At 35.0% G+C, this 5,791-nt stretch overlaps 1 protein-coding gene across 3 annotated transcripts in view; it reads left to right on the plus strand.

The window, feature by feature from the left end:
• The first annotated feature begins 1,913 nt into the window (after positions 1 to 1,913).
• Positions 1,914 to 5,791, plus strand: part of dnajb6b (DnaJ heat shock protein family (Hsp40) member B6b) — a 36,616-nt gene continuing 32,738 nt past the window's right edge. For 2 of the 3 annotated variants that reach the window (XM_007555629.2, XM_007555628.2), the window contains exon 1: positions 1,914 to 2,070. The gene's annotated coding sequence lies outside the window, so the exon portion shown is untranslated. The remainder of the gene's footprint in view (positions 2,071 to 5,791) is intronic. The other variant, XM_007555630.2, reaches the window with a different exon arrangement.

Genomic DNA, 5,791 nt, shown 5'->3' on the forward strand with positions numbered 1-5,791 from the left:
GAGAAAACATGTTTATATATATATATATATATATATATATATATAGCAAGCACCATTGATACACAAGGTAATGTGAAGTACTTTACACAAAAACCAAAATCAAAACAAACGACAAATCAAAACAGCAAGGCGTCTCATAAAAGAATAAAACCATGAGCCCTAATAAAAGTAGTAAGTTAAAACGGCTATATTTAAGCTAATAAAAAGCCAATACATGTTAGAAATGAAAAGTACCATTTTAGTCCAGAACAGATTGAAGAAGTCTGACGTGAAGAATCTACACAATTACCCGATTAGCAACTCTGAAAATGTATTTAGACCATCAAGATTTGAAAATGCTATTTGAACAGATAGTTTTCATTTTGTCCTGAAGACTATGTAAGCATAAATATCTACATGAAACTGCTAGCTGAAACAAAACATGTATTTGGGCTTATCTGTTTTTGCTTATGACATACTGCCATCTGGTGGCTGATTTGGTACTTAACAATTTAAGCATTTCCAGTTTTTAAAAAAACAAACAAAAGAACAAAAAAAACATGTGTCAGACGATTTCTTCTCCAAGCCCTCTCATCTCCAAGGATGAGATTGAGTAAAGGTCATAATTTCAAAACTCGCACATTTTAACAGCGTATGAGTGTTTATTCACATTTTGATCTGGGAGTTGACCAACCTTGTCTTCATTTTAAAATAATGCTTGTTGGCAGTAGTTCATCATACATTTAATTTGTTTTAAAGTTTACAGTTACAAGCCATTTTTGTCTCCTTTTAAAATGCATCTACAGTGATGGCAGTCCAATAAATACATAAAGATCTTTATTACAACATTTAGACACAGCTACTGACATTGATGCCAGGGTCCTCTAGTGACAGTAGTCAGAGAAGGCAAGAGGAGATTAAATTTATTTTTAATGAGAAACATAGGAATTTGAATTTGAATTGAAATGTTTAAAAGCATACACTAATTATTTTTAGTCAATTATTTTTTCATTATTGTATGTTTTATATTGTTAGTAAACTATGGCTTGTGAAATACAGCCTAACTTTTTTAAACCTTTAGTTTACTATACAGCATAAGATTAAGACGTCATTAAAGTAATTTAAAAAAGTGTTTAAGAATAGCAAAATGCTATTCGGTTAAACCAATTTTAAATAGTTATTAGTTTAAATTTGTTTTCCAAAATAGTACATGACCAAGATGCAGCAGAAAAGAAAAGTGCTGATCAAATTTTGCCGAGCTCACGTGAGGAGCGGGTTTTGTGTCCACTCCTGACTGGAGGCATGAGACGAAGAAATGCTGCCACGACGTCTTTCACATTGTTACAGTGTACATAACATAAGTATTGTTTTCAAAATCTGTCGATAGATGGCGCACCATTTGGACCATCTTCGTCCATGCCGGATAGCAGTTCCTTCCTATGATTAACAAAATTTCATTAACGATATGTTGCTTTAGGTCGGCAACTCCATTTAAAAATATTCGGTTTAAACTCCCAATGTACCTCCACTGCAAGATGTCTTATGAATTTCCACAGTGACACCGGAGACGATGCGTTTGTGTGGACGCTGAAAGACGTGCTACCTTTAGCTATCCCTCGTAAATACAGATTGCAGAATAAAATTCTGCTTTGTATTTTTATTGTTGTACAAACCTAATGAATTCTTATCGATGGTAAGACAATAATCGAACTCAACATTGGAAATTAAATGCAACATTTTCAAAATTGTATTAGAGTAGTTGCATAATTTCTTCTTGCATGTAAGTTATTTATATTGGGGTTTATTGCAAATTGAATCTGTTTCTAAATGTGTGATTCGAGATATATTATGAATATTTTTACGGCCGCAAAAGTACAGCTTTTAAAGGATACCCGTAAAAAGGCCGATTATTAGATTTCCGACAGCACCTGAAGGCAGCAGTCGCAGCTAGTGGGCAAGGCCAAAAAACCTCCACCATCATTATTAACCAGCTGCCGCCGACTGCAGCGACAGTTTCTGTTCTCAGGAAAAATATAGTCTGAACAGCAATAAGAGAGAGTGGGCATTAAAGTAGACATCTTTGTTTCAGAGGTATGTATTGTAATAATTACCTTGTTTAATTTTTTACGGAACATTAAACGCCGTAAGGCTGGGATCGGCCTCTGTAAAATCGGTTAAAACCTGCCGTGCCGCATAGAGTCATATTGTGATGGTGTGTTGTCCTCTGTGCTGTCGTTGATAATATACTTAAGTTATTAACGCCTTTTTATGTCCGATTACGCTTTACGCCTGCACACATATAGGCGGTTTTCGAGATCGTCGTGGGGGGTCTTCTACGGTTTAGCAAATCAAGCTAATTGCTATTACTAGCCACGACTGTTAACTAAATAGCATTAGCTGTTCTACAGTTAGCTAGTAACTATCAGCAACTGTTTAAACTGTGTTTATACGTAGTGTTTGTTGCGCTGGTTACGAGAACCTCAAGTTCATGCTTTGTCTCATAATGTCCTAAAATCTTGGGGTAAAGCTATTGTTAGCAAGATAAGGTCCACAGCCTAATGTCAAAGTTACCATGACTTTACTTTTTGAGGTCGTTAAAGTTGTTTATTTTTAATTGGTGTGTCGCAAATAGTTTCTGCTGCAAAGTGCGTTTCAAGCCGAGAGACTTTCTAGAAGTTTCTGTATCTGATCGACCGCATTTTATGTGCTACCTCGCTATTTTAGGCGTGTGACTGGCCTGTTTGTGGTGATTTTCAGAAAACCTGAACATACTCAGTAGTTTTCCATTTGATATTTAGTGATTAAAATTACTATAGGTTAACAAGGATAGTTGCTATTGGTGACAAAGTCCCAGGGGGAATGATTAAGTTTCAACAAATGATAGTGATTCATCAACTCTGAATTTATCATTTAATCTGTCAATTTATTTTTTATTAATTGAGTATTTTTAATAGTATCACTGTATATTCTGGTTTTCCTGTTCCTTCCATAATAAAAAAAATATTTCATACCAATCCTTCATATTTGGGGCATCCGTTTTGAACCATTTCTTGCATTGTTTTTTTCTTGTATCAAATGCCTTACGATCCAAATAAGTGTATTATTTATGTTTGCCTACAGAGAAAAGCCCCAAAAGAGTTGATCCCAATAGAAATATGGGTGTAACAATGAATTGTCATATGATTATTTATTTATTTTTAGGGTGTTTACAAATCCTAGGAGCTGATATTTGGGGCTTGTTACCTTTTCCAACTTTTCTAATTTGCGTGGGGTGAAACAAAAATTGAGCAACATTTCTCATATAAAAATTGCATACATTGAAATGAATTCTTATGATTCCATTGTTTTTCTTCTTCTTTAAAATAAACGTTTCTTATATTAATGGGATTTTATTTGTCGGGTATTAATGCAGGACTGCAAATGTTTTCATGTGAAAAAAAACATGTAAAGAGTGCTTTTCTTAGTAACTTGCATAACTAGAAAGGGCAAAAGTTGGGGCAAACCTTGTTTGGTCAAACCTTGTTTGACCCAACTGGAAAGTTGAAATTGTCAGAGATGTGCAATAATATTAATAATTTTTATTTATGATTCCATTGGCATATCGAATTAAGATCTCAAAGGGCACATTCACATGCTGATGATGGCAAGTTACTAAATTGTAGCCACAGCTGCCCTGGGGCAGTTTAAATGCCATTTTGTGCCATCAGCCCTCCTGGCCACCACCAGCAGGCGAGGAAGGTGGGTGGAGCAGGAACGCTGTGATATTTAAACCAGGGTTCTTGGAACACATTATGGCAAATTTATTTTCTTGTGGTTTTAGCAAGTTATTGTGTCACTTTAATATGTTGAAACCTTTTACCTTTTAAAAAAAAACAAAAACAAATAAATTGTTCAATTGTCCAGCTGTTCACTTAAGTTTTTCTTCAGATCTATTTTTGTTTGGATAGAAAATTGCTTATGAAGTCTACAGTTGAAATGCAGAGTTCACATAAGTCCCACTTAAATGACTTTGATAGTCATTTCCTTGTTATCACAGGCAGTAAAACCCTTTACTGAATTTTATGTGTTGTTGCATGACTTGTTTCCTCAAGGCCTGAAACTTTCATATTTTGTGCCTTGTGGTTTTTGTCAAATTAAGTGATTTGATGATATTAATAATTTCATCCACATGGATGATACACTGACGCCACAGTGAAAGTTGAAGGCAAAATCCAGCCCAAAGGAGTTTCTCTCTCCTGTTTTCTCAAGCTCTCGTTGCCCGAATCGTTTCAGGTGAAGGGCGTGGGTTTTATTGTGGTGTTCTTCGCAGTCACCTGGTTTTCTTCTCTTGTCAGCTGTGGTTTGTGTTGGATCTTCCCTGTTCCCTGTCGGGGTTTTTTTGTGCGGAGCTCTTGCCTAGTCGATGTCACATTTGCTGTGGCGTTCTGGATGTTTTCAAGCACAGACGAACCTCCTCTTCTAGTTGTTTATGAGGTCAGTCACGTTGTCGGAAAAACATTAGGAGTTCGGTTTGAAATCTTAGAAACTTTATTATTAAATTAAAAACTTCCATGTCTTTGTGTGTGTGTGTGTGGGGGGGGGGAGGAATAAAATGCTCGACTCTTATCAGATTTCTTAGTCTCTTGATAAAATCTGAAAGCCACCTGCAGATAATTAACTTGGGATGTTTGGATGATAATGTTGGTCTGTAAATGGCTGATCGGGACACAGAGTAGACACAAAGGGTTGAGTCTTATCTATATTATATTTTTATTGACGTTTTATAGACCTGAGCAGTCATTTCTATCAAGAGAACAATGTTGCAGATAAAATACATTTAGTTTTTGAGAATCTATTAAAAGAAATGTATATTGGGGAAAGACTTGCAGTGATGACAAGTGGTTGTAACATGGACTTGGATATCTCCCAGTCACATGTTGCATTTCAGAACTAACCAGATTACTTAAAAAAATAAAATAAAAACAGAGTTGCCTAGAGATGGCTTAAATGGGAAGATTAATAACTTTTATGTAACCATCTTAACACATTCAGTGTTTCCAGATTTTTGAGTTTGTAAAAAAAGTCTTGCTCATTTAACATTTGTGCTCCTAGAGTTTAGAAACTCATCGACTGAAACAAAATAACAGTGAACTAACAAGTCGGAATGTTACAAAGTCATTTTAATGATTCTTTGGCGCTTGCATTGTTTTCACTTGAAGGCAAAGTTGAAGTACTGACTCAAATCTTATTTTAAGAGTTTTAATGTAACTTGTTGCATAATGTCACCCCTCAAAGGGGAAACTCATTTTGGCACACCAGTGTAACTCAGCTGAACAAAGTCTCGAGCAGATGTTGTTTTAATCTCTTGCTGCTCTACAAGCCTGTAAGTGTTTGATTCACATTTCGGTGCATAAAATGAAGAACATTAAGATCGGACCATGCTGTTGAGTTCCCCGGTGTGAACTTTCTCCCACGGTGCAGATCTCATGAACATGTGAAGATGTTGTTTTTAACTGACTTATAAAAGTAACATTAACTCATTTCCAAAAAAAAAAAAACCAAACATCTAATTTGATTTCTTTAAATTAAACATGATTGATGTTACCGAGGTTATATTCTTAATTCCTATGTCGTAAACGATAGCTTAAACATTTGTGTGTTTCATTTTTAACCTTGTTTCATCTTAATTTGTTCAACTTTACTTCTTTATTTCATTTTCACTATCTAAGTTTGGATTGATAACATTATATGTTTTTATTGTTCTGTTACTGATAAAAGAAAATCTAGAAGTTTCTGTTGTAATCCTTGTCAGCTCTCATTTCCTGCCATACAT

This window comes from Poecilia formosa, unplaced genomic scaffold (assembly GCF_000485575.1).
Source record: "Poecilia formosa unplaced genomic scaffold, Poecilia_formosa-5.1.2 Scaffold71, whole genome shotgun sequence".
NCBI lineage: Eukaryota > Metazoa > Chordata > Actinopteri > Cyprinodontiformes > Poeciliidae > Poecilia > Poecilia formosa.